This window comes from Callospermophilus lateralis, chromosome 7, assembly GCF_048772815.1.
Source record: "Callospermophilus lateralis isolate mCalLat2 chromosome 7, mCalLat2.hap1, whole genome shotgun sequence".
Lineage (NCBI taxonomy): Eukaryota > Metazoa > Chordata > Mammalia > Rodentia > Sciuridae > Callospermophilus > Callospermophilus lateralis.
In genome coordinates, this window is record NC_135311.1 from 56515871 (window position 1) to 56530039 (window position 14169).

General features: G+C 31.7%; 1 pseudogene; it reads right to left on the bottom strand.

Moving 5' to 3' along the window:
* LOC143404302 (glycogen debranching enzyme-like) overlaps positions 1 to 14169 on the bottom strand; it is a 54214-nt pseudogene that overhangs the window by 8932 nt on the left and 31113 nt on the right.

Here is a 14169-nt window from a genome sequence, read left to right on the forward strand (position 1 = left end):
TTCTAGATAAAGGGGTTTAAATTAATTTTCTGTTTTTCTTTATATATATCTGTAACTTCCAATGATTATAATAATCATTTACCACCTTTATGTTCAGAAAATTGCACATCAGAAAATATTCATGACATTAGTTTTATAAACTAAAACTCTAATTGATTATTGAATACATATTAAGACAGAGGCATTCTGAGTACTGATGCTTAATGAAAGTACAGATGACACTTTTAAAAACTCAATCTGAATGAAATTTTGGAGATGTTATCAATAAGAAAAATTAATAGCTGGTGTTAATATATTTGGATTAAATATAATACTAACAACATTCTTAATACTTAGATTCCAACTTACTCTGGATCTAAAGTTTTCATGCCAAGTAGACCAAGTAATTTTTTTTCCTGCGATCTCCAATGCTCTCCATGCTTTTTCTGTATTAAACAGCTCAGGGGCCTTATTAATGTCAAAAACAAATATACAACTTTTTCACATCACAGAAGAATTACTTTCCACCTACATATACAAATCATCATCTTGAAAAAAATGAATATATTTAAAAATACAGTGTGGGCAGAATTTAAGAGTAGATGCCTAACCAGATTTAATTCCATGAGGCTAACTTGGAAGCACTGTTCTAGGCCTTAGAAGTTAGGAAAATGTGTGGATATTCTTCAAAAACAGGAAGTTTTCATAGTTATCAGGAATACAGAACACACTTCAACTCATGTAATTTATTCTTTATAATATTCACAAGAGTTTCCTTTAAGGTATATCTGAACCCACTTTCTGCTTCTAGGATCATAATAAAATGTAGAACAGTATAAAGTTACTTGTAATACAAAGAAGAAGGAGAAGAGGATCTGCATTAATTTTGGTGGTTGACCTACAGTTAAGGTTAATGATTAATAAAATCAAATGCACATTGAACCAAAGCTGTCCTGCGTGCCTGTGTGTTTTTCATTCTACTGTAATTTATTATACCATGTTTAGTTATGTTTTTGACAAAATGGAAACAGCTATGCAGGCATGGACAAACACAAACCTCTATTTTATTGCCCTCATAGTTTAGGCAGAATTTAAAAAGGAGAGACTCTAGAATCCTTGGCTATACATAATTTACTAATTATCAATAAAAGAGCGTGTGAATTTAACCTATTCCTGGTAATTCACTACTCCAGAACTTCCTATCTAGCATGCTAAGGCACTGGTTGTGGCACAGATGATTGGAAATCTTTAGCTTTCAGGACAACTGGGTGGGTCAGGGGCTCATTGAAGCAGCTGGATTTGGCATAAACAGCAAAATCCAAGCACAGTGTCTTGCACAAATATCATTTTCTAAGTGTATTCAGGATGTGAAAAATACATCAGGAAAACACTTCATTGATCATCTTCCATTGTTTTCTATTTTTTGATACTGATTGGTAAATGTTAAAGGTGATAAGCAGACCTTTTTAATTATAAAAAGACTATATAAAACTAGCTAGTAAGCAATATCCTTTTCTGCAGTTCAATGAAAACAGTAAAAAATAAAAAAAAAAATTAAGTAAATTCTATTACAATTTGGACAGATACAAACAGTTCACTTACCACGACCAATGCTATGGTAAAATTAGGCCTGAGCTGGTAGTCACACCAAGCACTTGATGCTCCATAACTGTCTTTGTATATGCCATGTTTATGAACTAGATTTGGATTCTTCTCATTAGAATCAGAAGGATCTTCTGAAACATGAAACAGTTTTTCAAAGTTGTCTTGTATTTTTCTGTTCCATTCTTCATATGAGACTGTTACAACTTTCCCTGGAAAATGATGAAAAGACATGGCAGTTTCAGACATTTAAAGCAATTCAAACTTCTAATAAGAGCCAAAAAGTCATATTTAGTACACTTATTACTTTTTATCAACTAGGGAAAAATAAATTGGCCACTTTTTGAAAATGTAGCTAGCCTAAATTGAGATGAGATATAAAACATTTACTGTATTTGAAATACTCAGTACTTCCCAAAATATAAAATAGTTCAGGAATAATTTTATATTGAATACATATTGAATCATATTTCACACACATTATCTTAAATGAAACAAAATTAACTTCATCCATTTCTTTTTACTTTTAACAAATGAATTAGAAAATTTTAAGTTATTTATGTGGCTCAAATAATATTTCAATTGGACTGAATTTTCTCAAAAAAATGTAAAGATTTCAAAATTGTTCATGAAAATAGAACCTGTTCACGGTCACACTAAGATAAAAAAAAAAAAGCACAATAAGGCAATAACTATGTTGTTTTTTTTACCTCAGTTTAAACTGCTATCAAAAATATGGTTAGTAATTAGATTTGGTACAATTTCCATAGAGTAGATTAATGATTTTTCTTTCTTCTTGAAATTTATGGTTTTCTAATATCAGCTAACTGCATCAAATGATGAGTACATAGTTGAAAATACAGACAGTATTAGAAGTTTCTTTGTAAATAAAAGGAACAGCTTACCATGTCTTTTTACTCTAACTTCATGATAAGAAAAAATATTTTTTTCGGATAATTCCAGCAACCAACGAATGGCAGATTTACACAAGCCCACAATTTCCACAGCAGACCCATTTCTAAAATTAAAAATAAATTTTATTCTCCAAGTAGGATTCATTTAGGCTCTATTTTAAGAAGGTATTCAATAAACAATTCTGATAAATAGTATAACCATTTCATTATAAAAGCAACTATCTACTAAGAAATCCTAACTTTATAAGGAATATATAATTTTGCTGGGGACTGAAACCAGGCCTCACCCAAGTTAGGGAAGTGTTCTACCAGGGAGCTACACTCCTCAGTCTAGTAGCAACTCTTTAAAAATTATTTTTTAGATAATTCTGACTGAAGATAAAATTTGAAGAAAAGAGTTTCTCAGCTTAATATAGTATAAGAAGCTATTTGTTGATAGCTTCTGAAAGAAAAAAAGAAAAATGACAAATTCTGGGACAAAAGTTTAAAGAATTATGAAGAAAAAAGATTCCCTTTTATGAAGTGAAAAGACTTCATAAAAGACAGAACAACTGATGGTTGTTCATATTTACAAAAGATATGCACAATGAAATATTAACCATTGGGATAATAGATCATAAAAATTGATTTTGAAGTACTTGCAGAGACTGAAACCATGATAATTTCTAAAAAAAAAAAGAACAGATAGCTTTACTATATAACATATATCAAAAGGAACATATCTGCATGACAAGAAGAAAGAAAGGATGAGTCAGAAAATAGAAGAGAGGCAGATTTTTATTGATTTACTATGAAAAATACATCATTAATAGAGTAAAAGATTCTACAAGTACGTGTTTTAAATTAAAAGGGCATAATTAGGGGCTAGGGTTGTGACTCAAGTGGTAGAGTGCTCACCTAGCATGCCTGAGACACTGGGTTCGATCCTCTACATGACATAAAAATTAAAAAAAGGTATTGTGCCCACCTACATGTAATATATATATATATACATATATATATGTATATATATATATATATTTTAAAAAATATTTTTTTAAAAAAAGGGCATAATTACAAAAGCACTTTAAAATAAACACTACCTTGGAGTGGCTGGGATTCCTCTGTTTCTAGTTCTGTCACTTTCTTCCATTTTATCCATCCATGTGCCACAATTTAAGCGATTTTCTCCATAAATAAATCCTGTTTTGTCATTAACCCCTGCAGTTATATTAAAACTTAAAAAACCCAAAACATGTATAAAACTGATGTTCTATAATCGGTACATATTATGTATAGCAAATGAAAATTAATATTTTATTTAAAATATTTATATAATTTACAGGAATATAATAAACCAGGACAACTATTCTGAAGATCAACTTGGTAATATCTTAAAAATTAGAGACATAAAATTGAACAGTACTTATATTTCTTTCTAAATATACTCTACGGAAATCCTTACTTCTGTGTACATGGAGATGCTTATAAGAATATTCATCATTACATTGCTTTTATCACCAAAAAAAGAAACCACTCAGTAGAGGAATGATTAAATGCTGTTTATATAAGGGGAAACACCCTATATCATATAAAATTTAAAAAGTAGATTATTGTGAACAAAAATTCCCAAGACAAAATGATTGAGTAAACAAGTCATAAAAGGAGATGTATAATAAAAACTTTTTCTGTAAAAGCTTAAAACATAGATAATACTAATGTATACAGCTATGCATGTCTATCTGGTCTATATGAAACTCATGAAATTATACACATATTTGTGTATAATTTTAAAATACATCAAATATTTATACATTGTATATGTTATAGTACACTGAATATATACAACACAACATAGATCACATGTAATTTGCATATACTCAAATACACACAAAAGTCTAAAGCATTAAAAATATACATGGAAATAGTGAACCCTGATTATAAGATAGTCATTAATTCTAGAGAGGAAAGGAAGAAAAGGAGAGATGAAGCTTTGGATATACCTGATATGGTTTATTTCTTTTCAAACAAAAACAGAAAGATCTGAAGAAAATGTAACCAAATGTTAATACCTGCTTAATTTGAGTACTAAGTTTGAGGTAGAATTTATACCACTATCTGTAAGTTGAAATGAAAAACGAAATTAATTCAAAGATATTTCAAAATATGTTATTTAAATATAAAATCTATTTCTATTGATTCACTGAATGAAATAATAAATTAATGATTTTAAATTAATATATTAAATGTAATTTTGAACATACAATATTTGCCAATGAGTGCAGTGAGTTACCTAGAAACTCAAAAGTTCATTACATTATGTTAAAAATGGTGCCATTATATTAATATTAACATATTAATATATTTTATATGTAATATTATATTTTAAAATCATAAATTATAAAACCATAATCATATTTTAAAATCAAAAGACATATATTTCGTTCTAATATTTTTATACAGTAATATTTTTATAAATGGCATATATCCAAATATTTTTTTTTACTAGATTTTACATTTGTGTGTCATAAGTATAATTTTGTAATTTTTTTTATTCTGGTCAATGTAAATATTTTGTGTTAATTGTAAAGGCTGTTTCTTCCTTTTATATAATTATAAATGATGGTATGCTCAATATCGTCATATGACATTTTTGTGTGTTTTAGATTATTTCATAGGCTAGATACCTAGGAGCAGATTAAATTAATAAAAACATAAATATTTTATATCTCTTTTTTATTTATATTTGACAGTGGAATGCATTACAATTCTTATTACATATATACAGCACAATTTTTCATATCTCTGGTCGTATACACAGTATATTCACTCCAATTCATATCTTCATACATGTACTTTGTATAATAATGATCATCACATTCCACCATCATTAATAGCCTATGCCCCCTCCCTTCCCTTCCAACCCCTCTGCCCTATCTAGAGTGGGATAGGGAGCGGGAATATGGGAGGAACATTTTATATCACAATAAATACATTTGTAAATTTTCTTTTCTTTTCTTTTCTTTTTTTTTTTTTTTTTTTTTTGAGAAAGGGTCTCGCTAAGTTGCTTAGGGCCTCACTAATTTGCTAAGGCTGGCTTTCAACTGGCAATCCTCCTGCTTTAGTCTCTCAAGCCATGGGATTACAGACATGCAACACCATTCCTGACTGTAAATTATTTTAAAAAAGGAATGCCATAACAAATTGCTGTGAATATACTTAGTATACAACCAGAGATATGAAAAATTGTGCTCTATATGTATAATAAGGATTGTAATGCATTCCACTGTCACATATAAATAAAAAAAATAAAAAATAAAATAAAAAAGAAATGCCATCATTAGTATATAAATACTTCTCAAAACTAAACATTTTTGATTTTGTTTGAATGGATCCCTCCCACAAATTTAAAAATTGTAATCCTGGCCTCCAGTGTATCTGAATGTGACTTTATTTAGAAACTGAACTTCACAAAGGTAATCAAGTTACAATGATCATTAGGGTGGACCCTAATCCAATCTGACTGGTATTTTTAAAAGAGGAGATTTGGGCACAGACATACCCAAAGGGAAGATGATGTGAACTATAGGAAGAATGCCATGTGAACATGAAGATCCCATACTAAATAAAGAGAGAGGCTTGGAACAGATTTTCCCTCACAGCCTTTTGGAAAGTTGCCTTTTTTCTCCACCCTTGAATAAATCCAGTATTTGATGAAAGTGGGTGGCAACTGTTTTGCACCTTCTCTTTTCTAGGGTGTACTCTAAATGTGACTGTGATTTCCAAGGAAACTTGTTTGCTATTTGCTGGGGTTTTTGGGAGCGAGAGGAGAGTGGAATTAATTTCTAACTTCTCCCACTGATAAATAAACCACATGGATTGAGTTTGTAATCAAAAAACATTTTTTTCCTGTCAGTCATTGTCTTATATACTTAGCACAGATTTGCAACTTAAAAATGTATGGCCTTCTTGGAACCCAGCTGAAGACTTGGCACATAGTGGTGTGGTGCCAGAAGACAAATGCCTACAGAACAAGTGGCATCCTTTCAGGTTTGAGAATGTTGGCTTGCTTCATTGAGAAGCCAGGGATGTGGAGAGAATACTTACCAACAAGGGGAACAGCCAGGGGAAGTCCTTTATTTCTGTTTGGCATATAAAGACCCTCTATCCCATTGAGATTCTATAATGAAAAATCATGGAAAGAGTCTGGAAGAGAATCTCTGTAAGTTTTAAGAGGATTTTTTTTCTTCCAGCTTATTTTGGTTGTAATTTCTAGTTTTTAGAAATTTTAGATGGAAAATTTAATTTTAGAAATTTATATCACAAAAAAACCCTCAAAAAACAACAACAAAAAGAGGAATAGAATTCTGATACACATACAACATGGTTGAACCGTAAAAAAAAAAAAAAAAAAAAAAAAAAAAAAAAAAAAAAGCTCAATGAAATAAGCCAGAAACAAAGGGCCAATATATTATTATTTCAATTATATGAGGTACACAGATGCTATGATTTAAATGTGCTGGAAGCTTTAGGAGTTGTGGCCTGATGAAGGTGGTTAAGTCACTGGAGACATTACCATTGGAAAAGATCAATGATGCCTTTCAGAGTGGCTTAAGTTAAAAAGAATAAGAATGATCCTGACCCCTAATTCTCTGCCTTTCTTTCTTGTCATGGGATCTCCCCGACACATAATCTCTCCCAGTATGAAGGTTATCTGGCATGATGTGATATAACCAAGAGGGTCCTCACCAGAGGCCAAACTCAACAGGGATGCTTCAGCTTATACTTTCAGCCTCCAAACCTTTGAGCTAAACAAATTTTTTTCTTTATAAAGTGGCCTGCCTCAAGTATTTTGTTATAGCAACAAACACTGGACAAATACATTCAAATAGTTAAATACATAGACACAGAAAGTAGAATAGCAATTTTTAGGAGCTGGGGAATGAGTACTTATTGTTTACTGGGTTGTTTCTGTTTGGGATGACAAAAAAGTTCTGGAGATGGATAGTAATGATGGCTACACAACATGTGAATGTAGTTAAAGCCACTGAACTGCACACTTACAAATGGCTAAACTGGGACATTTTATAATAAAAATATTATTTTATTTTATATTTTAGAGAGAGAGAGAGAGAGAATTTTAATATTTATTTTTTTAGTTTTCGGCGGACACAACATCTTTTGTTTTTGTATGTGATGCTGATGATCGAACCTGGGCCACATGTATGCCAGGCGAGCACACTACTGCTTGAGCCACATCCCCAGCCCTAATAAAAATTTTAAAACAATATTTTTAAAATGCTTAACAGTCAAAAAACCAGCAATCCAAATAGAAAATAAGCAAATGACACAATTAGGGATGATGAATGGCAAATAAGTACATGAAAAGATGTTTAACATTAGAGAAATGCAAATATTGTATAGCAGTCTACACAACCATTAGCACTTCTTTGAAAATGAAACAAAACAAAACTCCATAACAACAAATGGTGATTCAGTGTAGATGAAAATCAACCAGAATGGTACAACCATTCTGGAACATTGTTTGGCAATTTCTTATAAAATAAAACAGGCATTCATTAAATGACTGATTCATATCCTTGGGCATTCCCTGAGAAATGAAACATATGTGTCATGTAAAAATCTACATATGAAATATTCATATTAGTTGTATTAGTAAAAAAATGGAAGTACCTAAATGTCCTTCAGTGGATGAAAGGTTAAATAAATTCTGACATCACTAAGAGGGAATAGAATTCAGCAACAAAAATAAATAAACTACCAATGCATGCAACCGCTTGGATGGATCTCGAGGGTATTATGATTAATGAATAAAACCACTCAAAAGGTTATATGAAGTATATTCAATTTACATAACATTCTCATCATAATAAAATCATATATAGAGAGAACTGATTAGCAGTTGTTAGAGTTCGAGTATGGCAGTAGAGTGGGTAGGTGTTAACTATAAAGGCAGACACAAAGACCTTTGTGGTGATGGATTAGTTCTGTATCTTGTTTGTGGTAATGGTTACATGAAGTTATACATGGAGTCACATTTCACAGAGCTACATGCACACATATATGCAAGTGTGAGCATATATGCACAAACACACAGACACACAGATGAGAAAATGTAAAAACTAGAAACCAAATCAGGTTTAGTTAACAGTTAATAGACTAGTTAACAGTATCACACTAATGTCAATTTCCTAAAGATACTTCAGTTATATAAGACATCCCCACTGGGAGAAGCTGAGGGAAACTGTGTGAATGGCTCATGGTTCTCCATGCATCACTTTTTTGCAAACTTTTATGAATCTCAAATTCTCTCTAAACTATAAAGTTAAAAAATGGATACGCATGGCATTTGCTATTAGATGGATAGAACTGGAGAACAGCATCTAAGTGAAATTAGACAGATCCAGAAAGTCAAGGGTATACTGTTTTCTTTCATATGCAGAAGCCAGAAACAAGGAAAAAAGAAAGGGGTACAGATCCCATGAAAATTGAAGGGAGATCAGTGAAGCAGAGGGGAAGGGAGACAGGATGGGAAAAGAGAGGAACAGTAGAATGCAATTGACCAAATTATGATTTTCACCTTTATGTGCATCTATAAATCACCAATCAAAACTGTATAAATAAATAAATAACCAGTAGAGTAGAGGAAAGATAATATGGCTGGGTGAACATGGGTGGAGGGAACAGGGGAAGAAAAGAAGAAGTACTAGGGACTGAAGTTTAGCAAATGCTTGTGTGATTATCTCAAAATGAACCCAAAATTTAATGCACTAACAAAATATTAAAATGACATATAAATAAAATAATACATGTTTTATAAAAATAAATATACAATAAATGCATTAGAATGATTCTCTAAGAGAAATAGGGGAAAAACAAAAAAATCAACCTTGCATTGGCTAGTAATGATTGTGTGCCATAAAATAAGGAAGAAGTTAAAAGTTTATCAAATTTAACTTGATAAACATATACCCTTTTTGTAAAAACTGTTTTATAGGAGCCTAAGCCAAAGAGAAAGACTAGGGAAAAAAATCATTGTTTGTCACTTAGTAGCTCTGTGGTTTTGGGTAGGCTACTCTTCAGTTTTCTCATTTAGTAAAAATGAAAAAAAAAATAACTTGTTCCAAATGTTCTTGGGAGAATTAAATTGGAACAACATAGGTTAAGTAGTTAGTACAATGCCTACCAGATAATGACTCAATTCATTGCAATTAATATTGATATTATTGGGGCTGGGGATGTGGCTCAAGCGGAGGCGTGCTCTCCTGGCATGTACGGGGCACTGGGTTTGATACTCAGCACCACATAAAAATAAAATTAAAGATGTTATGTCCACCAAAAACTAAAAAATAAATATTAAAAAATTCTCTCTCTTTAAAAAAAATATTGATGTTATCATTATAAATTGTAACCATCAATATTACAATTAATATTGGCGACTAGAATGATATGAAATTTCATATTTCCTCTAGAAACTAAAAACTAGGTGAGATCAGAAACAGTGTTATATTTCTCATTGTTACATCCTAAGGTTTTGCACCCATTACTGCAAAGTGAGAGAATGATTACAAGGTTTAATTTCTCTGCATCAATGAATATTCACTATGGAGTTAAATTTCCATACCTTCGTCCTTCATGTTTCGATCTATTTGTGGTCCAGCATTCCTTTCTTGGAACTGTATGCCCTGCATGTGTCTTTGAATGGCTTCCTGAATTACTTCAAACAATGGTTGATCCTTTTTGAGACAGAATGGATGTGACCTCTATTAGAAACTACATACTGATCTTCTCCTAAATCCCACAACTTAAGTAATGTGAAAATACATACTTTTCTTTTGAGGGAGAAATAAGGATTGGAGTAGGCCCAGGGAAAAGCAGCAGCTCCCACTACACAAAATAATACAATCTGTCATATGAATATTTAACATTAGTAGTTTTAACTATTCAGGCCTGTGACAAAATAATTTGTAATTTTGCAGGTAGGTGAAATGATGAGCTTGAATAATTTCTATCAGAACAATAAACAACAATGGGTTTAGCTTGTCATTTAGCACCTAAATATTCTTACTCCTCTGCACATATAGGAAATAGTAATTAAATTATGTGCAAAAGTGGTACTCTGAAACATGGGAATCTATGATGACTTCAGAAAATATCCCAGTGAATGTAAAGAGTCCACAGATAATTTTCTTTGTCCATATTAATAATAAAGTAATACTTAGGATGACATATAGGGAGATATATAATTGTATTTTTTAAAAATAAGGTGAAGCATATAAACTACAAATGAAATTTAGAGTCCTTGTATATTTGATTATACTTTATACTTTATTTTTTTAAAAACCTGTAAATAAATCTGAATCTATCATATAAAAATTCTTGATATAGTTATAAAATGTATGAAGCACATAAAAATACTGTGCAACTTTTACCAAATTGTGAGAAAATAAATAGATCTAAAATAAATACCTACTTGATAACATTAACCCATGTAGGACAATGGAACATAGATAAAGAATTATTTTTTGACAAACGTTTTTTGAGTACTTCATGATAAATATAAACATCATGGGGACACAAACATGCTAGCCCTGAAGCAGTTTTCATCACCCCTGAAGTCTTATACTGAACATGATAACAAAAGCAGATCAGAAGTGACAAAAACGTAGTATTATTGCACATTCCCTATTGGGGAAAAACACTCAAAAATGTTTATCAGTTCAACATTGTTCATAAGATAGACTCTGAACTACCTGGATTGGTTGACAAAGCCCTCTACATCTGGTTCACCCTTTCCATATTCTCTCACTACCCTCAGGTGTTTTACACAGAAATTGAAACTAGGCTGAGCAGTATGTCCTAAACTGTGCTTCAACTCAATATGCTTCACCGTTCCTTTCATCTTTTAAGTCTTCCCATACCCCCCCACAAACTCTCCTAAAATCCTACTCACATTTTAAGAGTCCATTTAGGTGAAATTTTAGCTACTTTATAAGTCCTCCCCCTGAGTCCCACCTACTACTCCTCTCTCCCTTGTATGACACTGCATAGTACTACTTGTCCATCTTTGCAATGACCATGTTTATGTGGACACATCATCTCTTCTACCATGTTACAAGCTCTTTAGGCAAGAAGCAGTTTTATTTTTACTGTGTATTAGGAAATAAGTCATATTTCAAGAAAAATGTTTTAATAAATTCTCTTTACCAGTGTGCCAGCAGGCAAAGGAGCAGAATCATCTGTTGGATACATTCTGGAAACTGGGCACATGAGAATGTCTACACCATTTGGAACCATTTTACAGTAATCTTGAATACACTGGAGCAACAACCACACAGCATCCCGGGCAATTGTATCTGGCATAAATTCCTTCACCGAGGAGATTAGGAATGAGACCATGCCTCAGCATACCAGCAAATGCTAAAATAATATTCCTAAACAACAGAATTGAATGGATCATTTGAAATAAAAACATACTGTTAAAAACTGAAGACAAACATGTTCACTTTTGGTGACCGTGTCATGAAATATTTTCTCACTTGTCCTTATTTCTTTTTGTATATATTTTTAGAAAGCAGTCATAATATGATAAACAAGCAATGAATTGAAAGTAAGAGATTTTGGTTGCAGCCCTGGCTTTTTCTCTAACAATTTGTGACTTTCCCTCTTTGGAACAGTTTTTTCATCTGTGCAGTTGGGTTTTGGGGTAGGTGATTTTTAAAGCTCCTTACAGCTCTAGATTCTACTTTTGAAATCCATAATATTTCAAAATCCAAATAATTATTAGGTATAAATTTTTATTTTATAACATACCAAATCAAAGCAAATATATAAGAAACCAATGGCTAGAAGCTGACATTTAAAAAACCACTCAATTTTAAAAATTGGTATTTAAAATTTAAAAATAGTATTCTACTATCATATACCAAATGAGATGTAAGATTTGGTGTATCTCATTTGTCAGATGGAGTTGTGTTCTGGAAAGATCATAAAATTAAGAAATAAGATGGCTGAGCTCTAAATCCTAGCTTTGCCACCTGTATGATCTTGGAAAAAGTTATTTAAAAACATCTAGACTCTAATGCTTTTTAACTAAAACATTCAGAAATTTTATTAATTCTATGTTTCAGTTTAATGTTTGTCCAGCAATAGTACAATAGGAAAGTTTTGTTTTCTAAAATACAAAAGGGTCCGTATGCACATGACATTCCCAATTAATAAAAGGTGAGAGTACTAGCAATCTTGACCATCCAGAAAAATATCATACACATGAAAACTGAATAAAAGATTTTTGATCCTTGAATACCTCTACAAAGGGAGGAAGGAAAACCACCCCTGTGTTATAGCTAGTCAAAATAGTTGTTCCATTTCGTATTTTCTATCCAGACTTCCAGTTGGTGACTGCTACCTAGATGATGTGAATACAGTTTCTTCTATGAACCTTGTCCTCTTCATCTCCAGGTTAAGACTCAGGGGATCTGCAACAGGCACAAAGAATAGGCATTTCTAACAAGTTCTCAGATGATGGTGTTAGTACTGGTTTGTGGAACATTATGAATCACATAGCTGCAGAACTTTCTTTTCAACCTCCAATAGATTTATTTATATTATTGTGTGACATAAGAAAAGATCATTTTGAATCTGGAAACTGGAGCTTACAAGCTTGCAACAAACAGAAGGAAACTTGCTATCTTTTTTTTGTTGTTTTCTGTAAGACTCAACAAGCCAGCAGTAACTTCATTATAAAAGACATAAAAATATCAAAAATTTTATCTTATAAAAATAAACTTACAAATTCTGAAAATAACCTAACCTATAATATGAATGAATAGAACTTGGTAAATTCAAAGAGTTTTCCCTCCTTTAAATTTTTCCTATATTTTTCAATGAACATTTATAAAAATACCATTGAAAAATTTATGGAAAACATACCTCTCAAATGTTGAGATTAGATGGATCAGTAGAAAGGTTTGAAGAACATATAGAAAACACTAAGACATAAACTTACATTGCAACTTTTTAGATGATTTCTTACCTGGCTTCTAAATATCGTCCAGTAACTAGCAGTAAACCTTTAAGTGCAATAAAAGTATCCCTTCCCCAGCAGCGGAAAAGACCAGAAGAAAAATGAGGTAAGCCTAACAGAAAAGATAAATATATGTAAATATAAATATAATAAACTGTATTATCACACAATAATTGTTACTCTAAACATGGGGTAGAAGAGTAAGTTACAATGTGTCTGCAAACACTAAAATTATCTGCAAAATGTATGCCTGGTATGTCAACTTTTATGGAATGAAATTTATATATATAACCACTGAGCCAAATTTCCAAGCTTTTTTATTAATTTTGAGACAGGGTCTCACTACATTCATTAGGGTCAGCATGCATTAATTCCTGAGGCTAGCTTTAAACTCATGATCCTCCTGCCTCCAACTCCTGAGTCAATAGGATTATAGGCATGTCCCAACACACCCAGAGTAACTCTTCTTCTTTTTAAAAAATATTTAGTTTTTAATTGTAGTTGGACACATACCTTTATTTTATTGATTTATGTGTGTTGCTGAGGATCAAACCCAGGGTCCCGCACATGCCAGGCAAGTGCTCTACTGCTGAGCCACAACCCCAGCCCCAATTCTATATTCTTATCAGGTTATTTTTGCTTGTTTGT